This window comes from Callithrix jacchus, chromosome 4 (genome assembly GCF_049354715.1).
Source record: "Callithrix jacchus isolate 240 chromosome 4, calJac240_pri, whole genome shotgun sequence".
NCBI classification, from domain to species: Eukaryota; Metazoa; Chordata; class Mammalia; order Primates; family Cebidae; genus Callithrix; species Callithrix jacchus.
Genome location: NC_133505.1, coordinates 36887366 through 36909377, shown reverse-complemented (window position 1 = coordinate 36909377; position 22012 = coordinate 36887366). Strand labels below are relative to the sequence as shown.

The window sequence follows — 22012 nt, the reverse complement described above, 5'->3', positions numbered from 1 at the left end:
TAATTAAGAATCAAACAGCATTATGACAGATAAATATGCCACTAAAGATATAGTACAGGTTAAAATAATTGTGAAACTATGAACAAGATTACGTCAATGGGAAGAACTTACTACAAGTAAAGAAGTTAAAATGGTTGTAGAACTTTATTTCCCCTCAGGCATATCCAGAATGTTTTACAGATAAGTTCTGCCAAAACTTAGAAGAAGGTTACTGAACTTATACATAATATTCAAGAGAATGAGGAAACGTGGAGAAAGTGAGTGAACTCATTATTGTTTATGCATAAATCACATAGATTCTAAAGCCAGCTAGGGAAACATAAGAGAAAACCATGATAGGATAATCACTTCTAAGCAACTAGATGCAAAAATACTGAGATAAATGGTAGTAGACTGTGTTCACCAATGAGCTATAAGCAAATTAAATATCCTGCCCAGGTTATGAATCCCAAGAATACAAGAATATTTAAACTTTAACTCTGTAACGCAACTTACCACTTAATGAAAGAATAAAAGACAGAGACAATTACATTTCACTAGATGCAGAAACTACTGCAGATGAAATCCACACTCCCTCTCACCCACATTTCTTCAGTTATCTCCACTTTTAATAACTTGTGATCAGTGCTCGCTTTGGCAGCACACAGATTAAAAATGGAACAATGCAGGGAAGATCAGCATGTTCCCTGCACAAAGGTGACACACAAATTTTTGAAGCATGCCATATTTTTAAACTCTCAGTAAATTAGGTATTGAAGAAACATACCTCAAAACAATAAAAGCCAGCTATGGCAAGCCCATAACCAATATCATACTGAATGGGCAAAAGCTGGGAGCATTCCCCTTTAACACTAGCACAAGACAAAGATGCCCTCTCTCATCACTCCTATTCAACATAGTATTAGAAATTCTGGCCAGTGCAATCAGGTAAGAGAAAAAAAGGATATTCAAACAGGAAGAGAAAAAGTCCAATTGTTTTTGTTTGCAAATGGCATGATCCTATATCTAGAAAACCCAATTGTCTCAGCAGAAAAGCTTCTTAAGCTAAGAAATAACTCCAGTAAAGTCTCAGGATACAAAATCAGTGTGCAAAAGTCTCCTTCTGCCTTAAGCCCCCTAAGCTTTCATCAGATTAGGGTTTCACTCCCCTCATTATAGCCACTCCCTGTGGGCCGCAGGCCATTCCTCTCAATTCTGACTTTTTTTTTTTTTTTTTTTTTGAGACAGAGTCTCGCTCTATTTCCAGGAGCCAGGCTGGAGTGCAGTGGTGCGATCTCCGCTCACTGCAAACTCTGCCTCCCACGTTCAAGCAATTCTCCTGCCTCAGCCTCCCAAGTAGCTGTTACTACAGGTGCACGCCACTACGCCCAGCTAATTTTTGTATTTTTTAGTAGAAATGGGGTTTCCCCATGTTGGCCAGGATGGTCTTGATCTCCTGACCTTGTGATCTGCCTGCCTCGGCCTCCCAAAGTGCTGGGATTACAGGTGAAAGCCGCGGACACCGCGGCTCCGGAGCGCAGGTCCTAGTTCATAGAGATGTAATTTTTGTCCTTGTAGGCGAACTGGAGATACCCGAGGAGGAAGCTCCCATCCGGCCCCACATCGCAGCCAATCATCCACTGGATGGTATGAGGCCCTGGCCGGTCCCCGAGGTCAGCCCCGCCCACCAAGCACGGCCCCCGATCGGACCAACCCGCGGGCAATTTGGCCTAAACTGAAAATGAAACCGGGTAAAGGCGCCTGGAGCTCTCCTGGGTCGAGGATCTGGGCGGGTCCCGCAGCCCCGGGGTGGACCTCGGACCCGGAGACTCGGGAGGGCCCGGGCTGTCCGTGGGGATGGGAGGGGTCGCTCACCGGCCTCGCTGTGGTTGTAGTCGCTCTGGTTGTAGTAGCCGCGCAGGATCCGCAGGTTCCCTCAGAAAGTCTGTGCCTTGGCCATGGCTCTCCGCGTCTCCCGGTCCCAATACTCCTGCCCCTCCTGCTCTACCCACGGCGCCCGCGGCTCCATCCTCGGACTCTCGCGAGTCTCCCCACGAACTGCGTGTCGTCCACGTAGCCCACGGCGATGAAGCGGGGCTCCCCTTAGCCGGGCCGTGACAAGGCAGTGCCGAAATACCTCAGGGAGTGAGGAGCCTGGGGACAAGGAGAGGCTGACACCCGCCCGACCCTCCTCCCGGCACCCCTGAGGCCCCGCCAGGCGGGCCCCTGGCTCCTCCCAGCAGAGGCCATTTCCCTCCCAACCCCGCACTCACCCGCCCTGGTCTCGGTCAGGTCCAGGGTCCCCGAGAGCAGTAGGAGGAGTGTTCGGGGCACCACGACCCCAGCCTCAGTGTCTGGGGAGAATCCAAGTCCCGGTGAGTACGTGGGGATTGTCTTCTCTAGAAACCCGATACCCAATGGGAGTGGGAACTGGGGTCGCCTGGTGACTATCCTGGAAGAAGGACCGACACAGGTTGGGAGAAGTAGTGAAACACATGGAAGTGGGGAATCCACAACGCTGCACCTCCCCAAAGCAGACGCAGCCCTTGGAGCCTGACACCCTGAGACCCACGCCTAGGAGCTGGGACTTTGTCGGGATCCCTCACGAGCCTCTTTGTCACACTGATTGCATGAGTCCTGACCAAGGATCTGTCTGTGGAAACCAGGGAGAGGCAGAGACTCCAAGGCTGTGCCCATCACTTTTCCTCCTGGAATTCCTGACCCTGGACTGGACTCCCAGCCTCCCATTCCTTACCTCTTCCCCCTCTCTTGTACATGGAGACTCACCACGGGAAACTTGATGCCAGAGAGTGAGCTCGCCCTGGGAATGGAGGCGTAGAGACAGGGGTTTTCTCTTTAAACCTGGTGAAGCAGCTTTAATCAGTTGCCCCCTTCTGTCTGGAGAAAGTCTCTTTCCTCCTTAGAGTAAGTAGGTATTAGATCAAGGGTCTGGGGAATCAGCGGGGCTATAACTGTTACTCAGTAGGGGGCAGATGCTGCCTTATGAGCTGTTGAATCCACTCAGGGATTTCCCAGGGCCATAGATGTTCCCACTGATGTCCTCAGCAATGCACGGCCACCACCCTCTGGGGCTTCCAGACTGCTTCTAGCAGCTGCAAAATTTCATGCTGCTACTTTATTTCTTTTCGCCCTGAAGTTAACAGGCCTCTCTCTCTTTGTACAGTGCTCCATGTACTTGGATAGTCAGGAAGGCATATTGAGAGTCAGCATTAATGTTTACAACCTTATCTTTACTCAGCTCTAAGGCTTGAGTTAAAGCAATGAGTTCAGCCTTCTAAGCCGAGGTGCCCTGAGGCAGGGATCTGGCCTCATTTACAGTGTCCAGAGTGACCATGGCGTAGCCTGCATGTCTTTCCGCTCTTGGATTGACTAAGCTGTTCCCATCCACATACAACTCCCAGTCTACCACTGTCCATGGCTGATCCCAAAGATCAGGCCTGCTGGAATAGACTATGTCCAAGACTTCAACACAGTTGTGTTCAACCAGACCCTCTGACATTGGGAGCAAAGTGGCGGGGTTTAAGGTGTTGCAGACTTCAATGGTGATGCAGGGATTTTCACATAGCAGGCCCTTTCATTTGGTCAGCCTAACATTTGATAACCAGTGGTGCCCTCTGATATTCATTAGAGTCACTACCCCATGAGGTGCCTTGATATTTAATTTCTGCCCCAGAGTTAGCTTAACTGCTTCTTGTGCTAGCAGAGTAGTTGCCGCCAGGGCCCTTAAGCATGGGGGCCATCCTTTGGAAACTCCATCCAGCTGCTTGGAGAGGTAAGCTACAGCCCTGGGCCAAGGTCCTACTGTTTGGACTAGGACCCCAACTGCCACTTTTTCTCTTTCTGCCACATATAATGTGAAGAACTTCATTAAATCAGGCAGCCCCAAAGCTGGAGCTGACATTAGTTTCGTTTTCAGTTCCTGATAGGCCTGACGCTGCTAGGATCTCCATTCAAAGAGTTCCTTGTCTCCCAACTTTGTCACATCATAGTGGAGTTTGGCTAGTACTGTGAAGTTTGGAAATCCACAATTTACAAAACCCACCACTCCCAGGAGCTCTCTCAAGTGACTTGCTTCCTCTTTGCTTCTAGGCTGTGTTCCCCCTTCTGGATGATGAGCCTCAGATATTGCATTTGCTTTTTTGGCAAATCTGGGCTTTCCTTTTAGACACTTTATACCCACAGTCCTCCAGGAGCTGGAGTAAGGCATTTGTTTGCACACCCAACTGCCGTGGGGTGTCCCAATAGAAGGTTATTAGCATACAGGGGCAGCATGCAAGCAAGAAGCTTCTGGGGGGTGGTCACATGCTGATCCAAGGATAATCAGAGAGTTTTTGATCCCCTGGGAAGCTGGGTCCAGGTGTATTGAGTGGTTACACCTGTTTCTGGGTTTCTCCCATTGAAATGCAAATAGTTTTTGACCCTCTGAGGCCAGTCCAATGCTAAGGAGGTATTCTTTAAGTCCAATTAAGTGAACCAACTAAACCCTGCTGGCAAAAATCCCAACTGTGTGTATGAGTTGGGTGTAAAGCCATGCAAACCCTGCATAGGTGATAATATCAGTCCTCTGCTTCTGGCCAGGAAGTTTCCACCCTCCTTCCCAAGGGACAATGAGAGCCTGGATGACCCCTGCCTGAGGCATTTTTAGCTGCAGGGAATCTCTTTTGTTGAATGGGATAGTGGCCCTTGATTTGCACAACAGGTTTTGCCAGAGAAGGGGGGCAGGGGCAGTCCATTAAGTACAAGAAAGTCTGCTCTCTTAACACCTTAATAGCTCTAAAAACATTGGTTACAAGGCTGTCATCTGGACCGTGGGCTCTTTGGGGGCATATGAGTCCAGACCCCTCTCTTTTAGTCCAGTTGTTGCATTGAACTTAGCACAGAAAGTCAACACCAGAACAAAAGTATGCCAAATTGCAGGGTTTTATTGCCGGTGACCACGGAGGACTCACATCTCTCCAACCCGTGGCAGAGAAAGAAGAGTGACAAGACCTTTTTATACCCACAAAACCACCTTGGGAGTGGGGGTGAGGAGCGGAGATGGGAATGAAAGCTGTCAATCACCTCCTAGGCTGAGACGAGGGTGAGGGGGCTCCAGATATTCCAAGGGCCAGGGGACTTTTGTCATTCCGATTGCCACCTAAGTGGTTTACAGAGGTCAAGATAAACATTAGTTTATACATTATTTGGACAGGTGTGGGGTCCACATAATTTTAGGTTACTTGGCGCCAGGATGGAATTATCTGGGGGTGCTTACTTTGCTAAACAAAGGCCAGCAATTCTGGCAGTTACAGATAAGAGAAAGTATGCAGCTTGTCCTCTCTTTGCATTTTGCAAGGTAATCTTAGTAGTTTACAGAAGCCATGGCTGGCAGTCATTGTGAGGAGAATGGAAACAGTTTTCCCATTTTAAAATGGCATTGTACTGGTTCTAATTCTAGGCCAGCTATATCACACAGTGGCCCTTCCATTAGACTGAACAGAGCCCCTTCACTTTTATCTGGATCCTCATGCTTAGGATAGCCCTGTTCTCCCATTAACTGTGGACATTATTTTTTCTTCCAATATCCTATTTCTTGACAAAATGCACCCTGATCGCATTGCAGGCATGGGCGGGCAGACTGTGGGGCTTTCCAGGAATCCCCCTTTTTCCACGCTCTTGGGGGCATTCTTCTCATAGAGCAGCTATCAAGTTGGCCTTCCATTGAGCCTGATGTTCCCTTTCGCTATGATTTTCCCTCTGGCTTACTGCCTCTTGGTTACAAATACCTGGTTAGCTACTTCCAATAAGTGAAGTATTCATGCATGCAAATCCTGCCCGTTTCTGCCACTGAATTTGCCTGGACTTGAGAATCTGCATTTCTCGGTGGTGAGGGGGATAGTGGTTTCTAGCAGTTTGTCCCCTGACTACTGAAACAGTTGCTGCCTTCTCTCTTAGCCACTTCGGAGGGTTTAACACTAACTGCAGCCATGAGTCTAGGTATGGAAATTGAGGTGTTCTAGCTCACCGTATATAACCTCATGCCTTACTTTGGAGACAAGGGACCTGTCTAGGGTCCCCTCTGGGGGCCAGCTTACCCTAAATGCTGGCTAATCTTTCCTACATAAAGCCCTTAATTTCTCTGGTGTCATAGTTACTTTATAATGCCCACTAAATCCCTTCTTTTAATTTTTCAGCATGGTTTCTAAAGGGCTGAGCTTGCTATGGGTGCGATCCATATTAACACTTCAAAGAAATAATTCCCACAGTTAGGAGAGTGTTAGTTCACTTACAGCAGTTCCTGCCTAGCAAGACGCAGCACAGAGCACTCTCTGATTTACATTCTTCAATCCTTTTACAATGCCCAGATGCTTCTTCATTCAGCCTAATGTGGCTGTCTCTAATTCTTACAAATTGCTGGGCGCATAAGGCCCTTCATAATGGGCCCAACACCTTTTATGACTGATGAGTTCGGTTGGACACATCTACACACATACACACACATCCAATTGCTCTCCTTCCAATTCAAAACCATAAGCAAAAGCTTCCAAGGTTACAGAGAGAGCTACCATCAAAACTGCCGATCTGGAACCCATGGGTGATCAGGTCGTGCTTCCACCCAAAATGGGGGAGGCTACTTTCCCGGGTTCAATTTTACCAAATTCAGTGGTCCAGACTTCCCCAAATACTTGTTCCTCCTCGGTGTTCAGTCACTGGGTGGATCCATACTGCAGGGCCTCCCTGCTCTGCTCTGGTGAGGCTTTTCCACTAGGCAAATACCTGCCCAGGAACACTCTCAGGATGCATCACCCCAGCGAGCAGGAGTCCCCCTGCAGGGATGCTCCACAGGGCTAGGCAAACTACCTAAGAGACTTTTTCCCACCGTCCGCTATCCAAGACTCACTTCCCAGCCAACGCACCAAAAATGCAGCCAGAGCGGCCATGGGAAAAGGATCTCTGGGACACCGAATACAGGAGGAAGGACGGTTTATTCAGCCGGGAGCAAGGTGGCATAGTTGCCTAAGAGCCAAGCTCCCCTAACAAAAGAAGGTTCCATCTTTATATAGGCTTATACTTCAGAGGTTACACATGGAAGAATCTTAGGTTTACAGCTTAACATATGAAAAGGGTCTTGGTTTACAGTCTCAGGAATTACATATGAAAAGGGTTTTGGTTTACAGCCTTAGGAATTACGTATGAAAAGGAATTTGGTTTACAGTCTCAGGGATTACATATGAAAAGGATTTCAGTTTACAGTCTTAGAAATGAAAAAGGGAAGTTGATCTGAAATGCCTGGGTCTCCCTCTTCAATAGAATTTAACATGTATGCTGCATGCAGAAGCATACATGTTTTACCTTTATAGTTTACAAGTCCCTTAGAATGTTTTACACTTTTGGCCACATTACTAAACACAAGAATGTTTTCAGCTCAATCTACCTGAGCTACATGGAGATATGATAAGCAAATAGAAAGTGAATGGAGATAAATTCCTTACTTACCTTCTGAGATGACACCTTCTAGTTAGCAAGTGGTAGATCCAAGACTACTGGGCTAGGAAACATTTTGGGCTGGAGTACAAGGGTAGTTTTAGGGATCGAGAAATTAACAGGCAGAGAGGGAATCTCTGAGACTAAGAAAGACTAAGTGTAGCTGGGCCTAGACGATCTGAGTTCCAAATGTAGTTGTTGATCTTAAATTACACACAGCAGCAATGGAATTGTCAGTCATTGTGTACACCTAGTCAGACAGGTAATTACTTTAACCACTGATGCTGTGAGAAATTAGAAAAGTCTGGGATGTCTGTAGAGTGGGTGACAAATAAAGAAAACCACCTAAATATTTACCCCAGCAGAGCAGGTGAATATAAGATACTATGGAATATCAATAAAATGATGCATGAAACTTTTTTCTGTGAAATTCAAAAATGTTCATGATATAATAGAAATAAACACATCAAATGGTAGGGCACTGCAAATACAATAATGTAATTTTTAAAAGGTTAAATGAGAAATAAGATAAAATAAAATCTAGGTTAAAAAGGAAGAGGTAAAACTATGTCAATTGCAGATGATTAAATCTATATATAGAAATACAAAAGAATTCACTAAAAACAAGTTTAGCGACTACTAAACTACTAATACTAAATGAGTTTAGCACATTGATAGAATGCAAAATAAAAACACAAAAATTGTTTCTGTAGAGTATCAATTCATTAACAAAAACGTTATTAAAAAATACAACTTACAACAGCATTAAAAAGAACAAAATGGACTGAAATTGAGGGTCCAGCAATACTCTTCACTTTCACGCTTAATTGGTTTTTGTAAATGGTGCTAATATAATTCAGTGGGGGAAGAAATTATCTGTCCATCAAATGATGCTGAGACAACAGGCTATTCATATGCAAAAGAATAAAGCTGGATCCCTACTTCACACCATATATAAAAATTACCTGAAAGTGTATCAGAGACCTAAATATGAGACTTAACACTAGAAAGGTCTTAAAAGAAAATGTAGGCATAAATCCTTATGACTTTGGATTAGGTACAACTATCTGATCTTAAATGATACCAAAGGCACAAGCAATAAAAGGAAATTCAAAAATCTGAACATCATAAAAATTGAAAGTGTGTGTGTCTAAGGACACCACCAAGAAAGTGAAAAGCAACTCATTGAAAGGGAGAGAATTTTTGCAAATCTTACATCTGGTAAGGAAATGACTTGTATCTAGTATATAGAAAGAATGACTGTAACTCAATATAATGTTAGTAATAATAAAATAATAATCAAAAGACAAATAATACACAAAAGGCCTATAAGCACATAGAAACATATTCAATATCATCAACCATCAGGGAAATATACATCAACCTGAAACTGAGTTACTATTCCCCACCCACTAGCATGGCTATAATTGAAAAGATAATAATTAGTATTTATGAGAATGTGGAGATACTAGAACACTCACACTTTGCTGGTGAGAATTTAAGTGACATAGCCCCTTTAGAGAGCAGGCCAGCTGTTGTTCAAAATGTTGAACATTAAGTTATTGTATGATCCAGCAATCCCCTCCCATGTATAGAGTATACCCAAGATAAATGAAAACACAAATTCACATAAAACCTATACAAAATGTTTATAGCAGGATTATCAGTAATAATCCAAAATGAGGACCAAAATGTCACCAATAAATTGTGATACATTCATACAGAAATATAATTAAGCAATAAAAAAGATATGAAGCACTGATACAAGCTACAACCCACACAAACTTTGAAAATTTTACGATAAGTGAAATAAGACAGACACAAAAGACCGCATATTGTATAACTTTATTACATAAAATGTTCAGAAAAGGTAAATCTGAAGAGCTAAAACATAGGTTGATAACTTCTTAGGGTTAGGGATTTGAATGTGGATTTTTCTCCTGAGCTGGAAGGAGAGGAATGTGATCTGTAATTGACTGTGGTAATGGAGGCACAACTGTGAATATTCTGAAAACCACTGAATTGTATATTTTCAATATGTGGATTTTATGCCATTTAAGTAATATCTCATGTGGTCCTTAAAATAATTAAATTACATGTAAAATTTGTAGTCTTTTGCTCAAAAAAGCTACCAATAAGGTTTGCATGCAAGCGAAGAAAGTAGACACACAGAGAGTAGGCTGAGATAATAGTAATTATCTTAGTAAAGTGAATTTGGATTTAGTGATAGGATAGATTTGAAAGTATATTTATGCATATTTTGGTTGTTTCATTTCCTATGGTGAGCATGAATTACTTTTACGGTAAAATTTTAAAAATAGAAAGTTAAGAATCTTGAAAACTCTTCAGTCAAATAAACATAGTAACAAATGATAAAGAGCTATCTCAAATGTCTTCCTAGAGAATTGGCTGAAGCACATGCATGTAAAAGGAAGGCAATGGCTGAAGAATCAAGACAGGACTATAGTGGGAGAAGAGAAGAAAAATGTAAACGTGGAGATAGATGACAAGAAGATAACTGATGCATGAAGTGGACATTAATACTGTGAAAACCTCTTGGGGAGTCAGAAATGACCACGTCTACATGGGAGGGAAACTTTTTTTTTTTTTTTTTAATTGAGATGGAGTTTCACTCGTTACCCAGGCTGGAATGCAATGGCGCGATCTCGGCTCACCGCAACCTCCGCCTCCTGGGTTCAGGCAATTCTCCTGCCTCAGCCTCCCAAGTAGCTGGGATTACAGGCATGCGCCACCATGCCCAGCTAATTTTTTGTATTTTTAGTAGAGACGGGGTTTCACCATGTTGACCAGGATGGTCTTGATCTCTTGACCTCGTGATCCACCCGCCTCGGCCTCCCAAAGTGCTGGAATTACAGGCGTGGGAGGGAAAATGTCTTATCGCCCAACATGACCAGCCATCAGGGACATGGGACAGAATCAGAAGGGCTGTCTAGTCATTTCCTTTCTTCTCCCTCCAACATCCCAGCAAGATTATTGACTAATTTACAGCCAATGCACATTGAAGAATCAGTACAATTTGTTGTAGGCTTTGAGAAAATAGAAATTTCTTGAGCTCTTCTTGGGGGTAGTGAGCCGTTTCCCTGTATCAGACAAATAGACTCATCTGGTATTTCAGGAATAAAGTGTGTAATGTAGAAATAAGAGCATACACTAATGTTTGGAAACCAGGGGTAGCAAATATTGACAAAGTCATGTGACAGGCAGAATAATGGTCTCCTAAACGTATCTGTGTCCTGAAATTTATAGAAACGTCTTCTAATAGGGCAGAAGGAACTTTTCAGATGTGATTAAGCTGCAGCTCCTGAGATGGGAAGATTATCCTGGATTGAAGGAAGCTTCAATGTAATCACAACAGACCTTATAAGTGAAAGGAGTAAAGACAGCATCAGAGTTAGAGATGTGACAACACAATCAGAGGTCGAAATGATGTGACTGCTGACTTGGAATATGGAGGAAAGGACCAAGAGCCAAGGAATGCAGGCAGCCCCAAGAAGCTGGAAATGGTGAGGAAACAATTTTCCCTTAGGGCCTCAGAAGAAATGCAGCTCTGATGACACATTAACTTTAGCCCCTAGTGACCCATTTTTGACTTCACACCTCCAGAACTGTAAGAGGTTAAATCTTGTATTAGCCATTCAAACTAAATTTTGAATTGCAAATCAGCCCCATATTTATTAATTTTTTTAAATTTCCATAGTTTTGGGGGGGCAGGTAGTTTTTGGTTACATTTAGAGTTCTTTAGTAGTGAATTCTGAAATGTTAGTGCACCATCACCCGAGCAGTGTACTCTGTACCCAAAATAGTCTTTTAACCCTCACCCTCTTCCCAACCTCCCCACAAGTCCCCACAGCCCATTATATCACTTTGTATGTCTTTCCATCCTCATAGCTTAGCTCTCATTTATATGTGAGAACATTCAGTATTTGGTTTTTCCATCCCTGAGTTACTTCACTTATAATAATAATAATCTCCAGCTCCACCTAAGTTGCTGTATAACCCATTATTTTATTCCTTTTTATGGTCGAGTAGTGTTCCATGGTGTATTTACACCACATTTCTTTTATACACCCACTGGTTGATGGTCACTCAGGTTGGCTCCATATCCTTGCAATTGTGAATTGTGCTGCCCTAGATATGCACGTGCATGCGTCTTTTCCATATAATGATTTACTCCCCTTTGGGTAGATACCCAGTAATAGGGTTGCTGGATCAAATGGTAGATCCAGTTTTAGATATTTAAGGAATCTCCATGAAGTGGAAATTTGGCCCAGGATTTTGTCAGCACGTAGTGGGTAACTGTCCCCATTTTAAAACTGCCCCTATTTTTGTTAGTAATTGCCCCTTTCTGCTTCTGTACCTCAGCTTATTGCTTACTAACTCGAAAGCCTTAAGGGAAACTGCTGTGTCGCCTAAAATGTGCTGCTTTGTCTAAAGTCCTGAGTTACTTCCCCTGCCCCTTTACCTATAAAAACTGTGTACTTTTCTTAGCTGGGGTCCAGACTTTTGGATGTGAACCCTTCTGGGCCCCCCGACATAATAAAGTGTGTTCCTCTGATCCCTGAGTTCTGCTTTGGTTTCTTATCAGGTAAAATTTTCCAGAACATTTTGTTCCCTGACCAGGAAACCCAACTGTGCTGGCCCCTTGAGCCACTGGTTTGGGGTCAGAAAGAACAGATAGCTTGCCTGTTCGCCACTGGGAAACAAGGCAGGGACCCCCCATAAGCTTCTACAGGGCCTTCTTTCCTGGAGGGAGAACGGCAGTTGCTCCGGCATTGCCACTCGCCGAACTCACGGGGGAGATGGACTGAACTGAAGGGAACTCTGAATAAGGTAAGGTCCTGGGATCTGACCCTAGGCAGGCCCATCTACAGGTGGAAGGAGAGATTGGATCTCCATTTGGAGACAGCAGTCAGATTTCCTGAGTCAGGGTAGGAATGTGATAATCTGAGTGAGTGTGTGAGTGCATGGGGAGCTCAAGGGCCCACCCTTGAACCTCCATTCTGTGGCGACCTCATAAGGCTTATGGAAGTATTGAGCTAAGTGAGAGCTGAGCTCGATCCGAGTTGGGGGATTATACTGACCTGCTGATGCTAAGAGGCACCTAAGTTCCTGCAAGGGATGTGACCAGGTGGGAAACCAAGTGGTCCTTCATGGGACACCCCCTCCTTTGTCTATCTTGTGCCAATGGTCAGAAAGGGACACACATCATGGGGAAAAGTCAGTCTAAGCCCATGGTCCTATATTGTATGGTCAAAAACTTCAGGAAGGGCTTTTCTGAAAATTATGGGGTCAGAATGACCCCAGAAAAGCTAAAGATCCTCTGCAGATCAGAGTGGCTGGTTCTTAGCATTGGCTGGTGACCAGAGGGCACCCCGGACCTCTCTATAGGCTGTTTGGAAGGCTGTGACCAGCAACCCCAGCCACCCAGACCAGATCCCATATATTGACTCCTGGTTGGAGATAGCTCAGACCCTTCCCCTTGTGTTCAATTCTGCACTGGAAATAAGTGACAGTTCAAGGTCCTCATGGCCCAAGCAACTAAGGGACCCAAGGAACCAATTCATCAGGGTGACCCCAAGGAGGAGCTGTCACTGCTTTATGTCCTTCTGGCACCATCAGCCCCCAGCCCACCACCCTTGCCTGACACACCTGCCACACAAAGAGGGGAGATCTGAGCACCCTCCCTTGTGGCTACATCACTGGGCATACTGCAAAGAGGTGGGACATTGGAAGAACAAGTGCCCCAAACAGATGGTCCTGGGTGGGGCACCCCCCACCAAGAGAGGGCAGAATACCAGCCAGAACCTAGCCAGGCCCACCTGATTGCCTTGTCCAGGACGAACTCAGACTAGGACGGGCCAACCTCTGTGAAACTTGGCCCCTGAGAGCCCACGTCAGGATAAAGGTCTGGGGCCACCCAATGACTTTTATAGTAGACACTGGAGCAGAGTACTCATGATCACCACTCTGGTTGCCCCATTTAGCAACTGAAAGGCAACTGTTGTGGGAGCAACAGACAACCAAGTAGAGCCCCGGCCGTTCTGCCAAGATCGGATATGCCAATTAGGAGGGCACCAGGTATGCCATGAGTTCCTCTACCTACCAGAATGTCCTGTTCCCCTTTTGGGAAGAGACTTGATAAGGGCACAAATTGCTTTTAAACCAGGGGAGCCAGCCAGTCTGACTTTGAGTGAGCCAAAATGGGGCCTGGTCCGGGCAGTCACACTTCCACGTGAGGAAGAATGAAAACTGCACACTGCCGAGAGGTCAGAGGAAATCCCACCAGAATTCCTGGACTCCTTCCCTGCAGTCTGGGCAGAGATGAAGCCCCTAGGGATGGCTAAGGCCCAAATCTGCAGATGACAGGTGAGATACCTGGGGTTCATACCTGGGGTTCTCTGGTCCTTGGGACCAGAGAGAAAAAGGGTGATTTGCTCCACGCCCACTCCCAATACCAAGTGGAAGCTCAGGGAGTTTCTCGGGGTGGCAGGCTTCTGCCGAATATGGATTCCCGACTATGGACCCCTTGAGGGGGGTGGTAGCCAAGACATGGCTTTCTGGGAAATCAAGGCACTGCTCCAAAGTGCCCCAACACTAGGACTTCCAGATGTCACCTGAGAATTCAATCTATTCATTCAGGATAGAAAGAAGATAGCACTTGGGGTCCTCACCCAGACCATTGGGCCTTGGCAGAGACCAGTAACATATGTGTCTAAACAGTTGGATGCAGTAGCATCAGAATGACCCCCTTGTCTCTGAGCCTTAGCTGCCACAGTTATTCTGATGAAGGAAGCTGACAAGCTAACCTTGGGCCAGACTGTCCATATCAAAGTGCCTCACTCAGTGTCCATCCTTATGAGCAGTCAGGGGAACCAGTGGCTCTCAAATGTTTGTTTAACCCACTACCAAGGGCTGCTCTATGAAAACCCACGGGTCGCCATTGAGACAGTGGCCTCAACCCAGCCACATTTCTACCCACAGAGGAGGGGACCCTAGACCAAGACTGTGAGGAGGTGGTAGATGAAATCTTTACTAGTCTGCCAGACCTGAAGGACTGTCCCCTTCCAAAGGCAGACTTAAACCTGTTCACTGATGGAAGCAGCTATGTCCAAAATGGGAAGAGGTATGCAGGGTATGCAGTCACCACTGCCACTGAAGTGGTCGAGGCAGCCCCTTTGCCCAGCAGCTGGTCAGCACAATGGGCAGAAGTACATGCCCTCATTCAGGCCCTGTGCCATGCAGAAGGTAAAGTGGCCAATATTCACACTGAGTCCAAGTACGCCTTTGCAACTGTCCACATACATGGGGTGATATACAAGGAGAGAGGGCTGCTAATAGCAGGAGGAAAAGAAATCAAAAATAAGGAAGAAATTCTCAGACTGCTGGAAGGAGTTTGGAAGCCCAAAGGGGTAGCTGTCATGCATTGCAAAAGCCACCAAAGAGGAACTGATCTTATCTCTATAGGAAACCGTCTGGCTGACAGAGAAGAAGCCGCACTGCAGAAAGAACCTGTACGGGACCCTGCCCACTTATTCAGTCACCCCTTGGCTCCAAGAGGATATGGGAAAGCCAGAGTGCCCTAAGGAAGAAAACCAGTGGGCACAGCAGGAGGGGGAAAGCAGAGTGCTGGGGGATGGTGGCTACTCCCTGACCACAGACCGATAGTGCCCAGGAACTTGGCTCACACCATCGTTACTCAGGACCATGGTCTCACTACCTAGGTAAAACTGCTCTGGAGACCTTACTCCACAGCTATTACTATATTGCAACCCTCCCTAAACTCTGCTGCAGTAAGCAATCAGTGCCTTACCTGTGCTAAAAGCAACCCCCCCACAGTGACTGAAACCTGCCCCAGGGGTGCAACAGGTGGGGGTCTACCCCTTTGAGGACATAGAGGTGGACTTCACTGAAATTAAGCCCAGTAAAGGGTACAGATGCCTACAGGTCCTTGTATGTACGTACTCAGGCTGGGCTGAGGCACTGCCAACTAAGATGGAAAGAGCCCGAGAAGTAGTGGAAGTCCTATTTTGTGAAATTGTTCCCTGATATGGGATTCCACCATACACAGTGACAGTGGGCCAGCATTCACCATACACAATGACAATGGGACAGCATCCACCATACACAGTGACAATGGGCCAGCATTTGTGGCAGAAATCATCCAAGCCCTCACCAGTGTGCTCAAGATTAAGTGGAAACTTCATACAGCCTACAGGCCACAAAGTTCAGGGAAAGTGGAGCACATGAATCCAACCCTGAAGGTTACACTAGCAAAGCTCTGTCAGGAAACCCAGGCTTCCTGGGTAGATATAATTCCCCTAGCCCTGTTGCAATCATGGTGTACAGCAGGACCCGTGGGCTACTCACCCTTTGAAATCCTATTCGGGAGCACTGCCACCGCTCCCCCCCCCGCCCCGTTAACAAAGTAACATTAGACCTGAGACAGCTAGGGGAAACAAGCATGACATCCCAGCTGCAGGCACTGGGAAAAGTGCTGTCCCCGGTCAGTCAGTTTGTAACAGAAAGAGCACCTCTCCCTAGCTAATCCAGTACATCCCTTCCAACTTGGGGACCAGGTCTAGGTGAAAGATTGGAAAAAGGAACCCCTCCAATCTGTTTGGACAGGGCCCCATGCTGTAATCCTTGTCATCCAAACTGTTCTGCAAGTTACAGGAGTCGTTCTGTGGGTACACTATTCCAGAGCAGAGAGGGCCCACCCGGACACATCGCTGGACAGGTGGTCTGTGCGCCCAGACCCTCGGCATCCCATGAAAATCATGCTCCAGCAAGATGTGGTCTGAAATCTTAATACTTGGACAGCATTTGTTGTTCTACTGTTGTGCTGACATTATTGTCTTCCCTTGAGGGATATTCTTTGTCCATTTCTGGTGTAAAATGTCACTTCCTGTTTTGCTATTAATAATCTTGGCCCTTGCCTAATTAACATACTCTGGCAGTTTCCTGAAGTCATGGTAATTAGAAAACCAAGTGCTCAGTTACTAGCCCTCTGTGAGTATAAGCCGCTAAGTACAGACACCAGGGTGTAAAAGGGGATGCTCCCTAATAACCATAAGAGAGCATCAAAGTGGGGGATGAAGTGGAAATTTTGCCCAGGATTTTGTCAGCACGTAGTCAGCAGCCGTCCCTATTTTAAAACTGCCCCTATTTTTGTTAGTAACTGCCTCTTTCTGCTTCTGTACCTCAGCTTATTGCTTACTAACTGGAAAGCCTTAAGGGAAACTGCCACTTCGTCTAAAACCTGCTGCGTTGTCTAAAGTCCCGAGTTACTTCCGCTGCCCCTTTACCTATAAAAACTGTGTGCTTTTCTTAGCTGGGGTCCCGACTTCTGGGTGTGAACCCTTCTGGGCCTGCTGGTGTAATAAAGTGTGTTCCTCTGATCCCCTGAGTGCCACTTGGGTTTCTTGTTGGGTAAGATTTTCCAGAACATCCGTACTTTTTGCCAAAGTGCCTGTACTAATTTATATTCTCACCACTAGCAGTGTAAAAGTGTTCTCTTTTCACCATATCTATGCCAACGTCTACTATTTTTTGACTTTTTAATTATGCCCATTCTTGCAGGAGTAAGGTGGTTTCTCATGGTCGACCCCACATTTATTTAGCAAACCTGTATTAGGCAGTGACTATGCATCAGGCTCTCCTAGGCCTCAGTGAGTGAAACACCAAAGATTCCACAACAGGATTGAAAGAACTGCTAAATGCAGGCTACTGTAATTAGTGTGGGAAAACTGCTTCCAGGAGGATGCAATGTCTAAACAGAGACCTGGATGAGGAACCCAGTTAATCCAGGTGAATGGCAGGAAAGATCTTCTAGGGAATCAGTATCACAAACACAGGCTCAGAAGAAAGAGCACACAGGGAGTCTGGGGAACTGTTAGCAGTTCATGGTGAAGATGAGAGAAAGGAGCACAGGGGCAGAAAGCAAGGTTGGAGCAGTGAGCAGGTTCAATGGCTGAAGTTCGTGGGCTTCGGGAGAACCTTGGCTTTTATCCCAAGGACAATGTGCAGCTTTGGCAGCAATGAAGTCAGGAAGAACCTTGATCAGATCTGCATTCCAGAAGAATCACTCTGAGTGAGAAAAGAAATAAAGACAAAGACACAAGAGTAGAATTTTACAGCATGAGTCCAGGGGTCCAACACACTCTCCAGTGGGGTGATCCGCACAGGTGATCCACATTGACATTGAGCTCTGAGCTTCCTGTGCTTTTATTGGGTGCATGATCTTGTTAATCTTGCAGGCTTTGGGGAGGGGGGCTGAGAAGGAAGATAGCCTGAGGAAGAGCACTTGTCTGCAGCATTCAATAGCAAATGTGGTTCTCCTAAGAAATGCTAACTAAGGACCCCGAGACTTTACCACCCATTATCTATCCAGGTGCTTTGGCAAAAGAGGTGCAGTCAATAAGGTGCCGTAGGGTCTGCCCAAACACATATGCATCAAGGGGCTTTTATTTCCAGAGTGTTGTGGACACAGAGCAATTAGAATTGCTCCTTATTTTGAGAACATAGGCAGAGCCTGTGGTGTTCCGGTGATCTCTACCCTGCAAGACCTTCAGGCTTCACAAGCATCCATCTGCAAAGACCCTCCTGAGTCTAGTGAGTAAAGGTTGTATTTCTTCCCAGAGTCTTCTGCATAAGCCCTCTTTATGAGACCCTCATGCAAACTCTATGTTGGGAAGAGATGTGGGACCAAAGCAGTTTTTCCTTCTCTGCAACCACACACACAGCAGTGTTCTGCAGTCATAGGGCGCTCTCAGATGGTCTTTATTATAGGCCTCCTGTTATGGCTTGAGCTCTGCTTTTATTTTACTGCACCGCAGTTTGGATTTGATCTGTGGACCACAGGTCTGCCCTTGGCCATCTCTTTCTGTAAGAAAGGACACTGGCCAGGCACGGTGGCTCATGCCTATAATCCCAGCACTTTGGGAGGCCAAGGCAGGTGGATCATGAGGTCAAGAGATCAAGACCATCCTGGTCAACATGGTGAAACCCCATCTCTACTAAAAATGCAAATATTACCTGAGCATGGTGACACATGCCTGTAGTCCCAGCTACTCAGGAGGCTGAGGCAGGAGAATTGCTTGAATCCAGGAGGTGGAGGTTGCGGTAAGCCGAGATCGCGCCATTGCACTCCAGCCTGGGTAACAAGAGTGAAACTCCATCTTAAAAAAAAAAAAAGAAAAAGAAAGGACCCTGAGTGATCAACATCCAGTGTTTCACACCTGGAAAATGAGGTGGAAAAGGAGAAAGGGCCCCATGTGAACAGCACCCCACCTGGAAAAATGACATAAAACAAGGGAATTCAGCCCATGACATGAGAGGTTGTTGGGTTCACATATTATTGAGTGATCAGGGAGGAGTTTAGATGAGTTCACCTCTACAAACAGGTATTGAGTGCCAGGTATGGTGTCATCAATGACAGAAGGAAATCAAAGATATATGTTTTATATCTTTGTGACCAACATGTCTGCTCCTGCTTCAGAACGATGCCAATCCCCGACTTTCCAGGATTCCCACTAATTTTGTCTACTGCCCATGTGGGAAGTGAGCTGAGGCTTGTCAAGAGGATTTTAGCTTATATGGTCCAAAAAATAGAAAGATTTCTTTAGAAAACACCAATTCCCTAATTAAATTGACTAGTTAATCCATACAAGAGAAATAAACCACTAAAAAATAAACTGAGTGAAAGAAAACAAATAATTACTAGAAGTAAGTTTGTGGGCATCTGCATGGAAACAAGCCTGAAGAAATAGTGAGAGCGGATTTGCCTGACAGTATGACACTCGACTGCTTCTTCCAAATATTCAAAATAATTATTTTGGAATAAGACTAACTAGCAGAGATATCTTACAAGACAGTTCATACTGGACATGTATTCAAAAGGGTGTCTCTCTGAACTGACCCACTAATTTATTTATAAATCAAACCCCCTAACCTTCCTCCTCCCTGGCCCACTTTTTTTTAAATAAAGTAATATGATTTCAGCTGGGCACAGTGGCTCATGACTTGTAATCCCAGCACTTGGGAAGCCAAGGGGGGTGTCGATCACTTGAGGTCAGGAGTTCGACCAGCCTGGACAACATGTGAAACCCTGTCTCTACCAAAAATACACAAGTTGGCCTGGTGTGGTGGTGCACACCTGTTATCCCAGCTAGTCAGGAGGCTGAGGCACGAGAATCACTTGAGCCCAGGAGGTGGAGGGTGCAGTGAGCCTAGATTGCACCACTGCACTCTAGCCTGGGAGACAGAGTGAGACCCTGCCACAAAAAAAAGAAGAAAAAAAAAAGTAATACAATTTGGATTTGGGTATTAAAAAAAAAATTCCTCTGAAGACCCAAAGTTTCTGAGAAATACTTACCGAAACAGGACACATCACACTTGTGCAGTATAAAGCTTTCAAGAGCTTGCCCTTGATTTTAGCTCTTTTAGGTTAAACATTCCCATGACTTTTCTATTCAGCTAACAAGTGAACTTATTCCCTTACTCGATACAATTCCTACCTACACATTGGGACAAAGCCTCAAAGCCCAAAGGAGAGAGCCAATTGGCCCTAAAAATGCCTTGTGCACTCTGATGCCAAGGTGCCAAGAGTATGAAGCGACAGACCAGCCATAAGAGATAGCCGCCTAGACTTTTGTCTTTGAAGGCTGCCAAAATCGGGTCCCTTCTCTCGGGAGTATCTCCCTCCTCCCAAACTTCACTTGAGACTCTCATCATTACAACTGTCAGCTGCAAAATGTTTGCAGTTGCTCTCCACTTGTGCATTAGCATAAAGCAGCTTGCTTTATTGGGTTAATTCAAAAGAGTTATCAAGGACTTACTGTGCGGCTGTAGGCACTAGAAGGACAGTAAAGAACAAATGATAAAAATCTGTCTTCCTGAAACTTACATTCTGGTAGAGGAGACTTTCAAGAAACAAGCTAAAGAAACAAAATATGCAGTACACTAAACAATACATGCTCAAGAGAAGAGAAAATGAAGCAGGCAAGGGGAATACACACTGTGGTGGGCTGGGTAGGAAAGGTTAGAATTTTAAGATTAAGTGGTCACACATAATCAGGCAGAGAGTATGTGCCTAAAGGGGTAGCCAGGGCAAAATCAGATGGAGTAAGAGAAAGGTGGTTAGCATATTTTAATAAGCCCTGAAGTGGAGAGGAAACCCTACAGGAAGGGGGACAAAGATTGAATATAGACCCCTGAAGACAAACGCAGATTTCACATTTTGCCAAGACCTGTCCTTTGAGTTGAGGATAGCACAACAGATGTTCTCCCTTCGTAGCCAAAGAACCAGGCTCTGCTGCTAAAACTCTCAGGCAGTTCATCGGACCGAGGGAACACACACACACACACACACACACACACACACCCCACCCCACCCCACCCCCCCACCCCCGCTTAATGCCGAGAGGAAGCGGTACTAATCCAGAGTGGAGGACTGGCCTGGGAAACCCGGCAGAGAGAGGAGTTGTCCTAAAGAACACACCAGAAGCCCCTCCAACCCCAGACACTGATAAAACCCAGCCTCCTCCCAAGCCAATCTGTAAACCCAGGACGCACCATCGAGCGCACAGACACATCCCCGGGGTGCAGGGAGGAGAGGGGCCGGAGCTTAACCGTTAGGGCCCGAACCCCAGGACTCCAGAGGCAGGGTGGGTGCAGCGCGCGAGAAACGCCGTTTTTCGCTCCAGGCGCCGGCGGGCGGTGGCGAGAGCAGGTTCCGGGGGCCGGAGGGTGGGCTGCGGGCGGGAATGGCTCGCGGGCATCCCGGTCGCCAGCCCAGTGCATGCAACAGGGGGCTGAGCGCGAGCGGGTACCTCGAGGTACTGGAGCGGGACCGGGGAGCAGGAACAGGAACAAAGTTCCGGAGACCAGTGGGCCTCGGGCCGACCCGCGCGCCCCCGGCCCAAACGTTCAGCTCCCGCTCCCTAGACCCGCGCGGACCCTGCCCCTCCGAAGGTAGCCGGTTCCAGCGGCGAACCCGCAAAGTCCGCGCAGCCACCCGCTCGGCCCTTTCCCGCCAGGTGCGTGGGTCCAGGAGAGAAAGAAAGCGCGGCGGTGGCGGTGGCGGTGGCGGTGGCGACGCGCAGTCCCACTCACCATGATCCGCAGCGGCTGTGGCGCGGCAACCCAGGCGGGCGGCGATGCACTGTCCAGGGTAGCCAGGTCCCTCTGCCCGGCGCTGTCTCGGCGCCCGCGCCTCCCCGCCCCCTCGGGCTCGCGCCGCCGCCGTGCAGCGCACGGATCCTCGGGGCCGTTTCGTCCCCGCCCCCTCGCCCACAGAGGCCTCGCGGGCCGCCCCGCCTGGAGGGCGCGCGGCGGGAGGGGCTCAGGGCTAGCGAGGCGGCGCCCTCTTTCCCTGCGGCGCCGCGCGCCCCCTCCTAGGCGATCCGCCTCGCTCTCGCGGCTGCGGCGCTCCCTGGCGGCCGGGAGGTGATTTGCAGGCCCAGCCGGCGTCGGTTGCGCGTGGCGGCTCAACGTTCGCGGAACCCCACGAGGACCCACCACCTGCCCG

General features: G+C 46.9%; 2 protein-coding genes and 1 non-coding gene across 13 annotated transcripts in view; 2 read left to right on the top strand and 1 right to left on the bottom strand.

Moving 5' to 3' along the window:
* LOC100405128 (HLA class I histocompatibility antigen, C alpha chain) overlaps positions 1–21778 on the bottom strand; it is a 36036-nt gene extending 14258 nt beyond the window's left edge. For 6 of the 7 annotated variants that reach the window (XM_054254898.2, XM_078368588.1, XM_078368589.1 and 3 more), the window contains exons 1-2: positions 21598–21778; positions 18520–18662 (exon numbers count right to left, since the gene is read on the bottom strand). The gene's annotated coding sequence lies outside the window, so the exon portion shown is untranslated. Of the gene's footprint in view, positions 1–1440; positions 1622–18519; positions 18663–21597 lie in introns of those variants that run through there. The other variant, XM_078368586.1, reaches the window with a different exon arrangement.
* LOC118153282 (U6 spliceosomal RNA) lies at positions 625–731 on the top strand. The gene has a single exon (XR_004742538.3). It is a non-coding gene; the product is annotated as a U6 spliceosomal RNA (small nuclear RNA).
* The window catches only part of LOC100402012 (serine/threonine-protein kinase MARK2-like), an 85220-nt gene continuing 64889 nt past the window's right edge, over positions 1682–22012 (top strand). For 2 of the 5 annotated variants that reach the window (XM_078368575.1, XM_078368580.1), the window contains exon 1: positions 21041–21149. The gene's annotated coding sequence lies outside the window, so the exon portion shown is untranslated. Of the gene's footprint in view, positions 1731–2271; positions 2355–9865; positions 12316–21040; positions 21150–21174; positions 21522–22012 lie in introns of those variants that run through there. The other 3 variants (XM_078368584.1, XM_078368574.1, XM_078368571.1) reach the window with 2 other exon arrangements.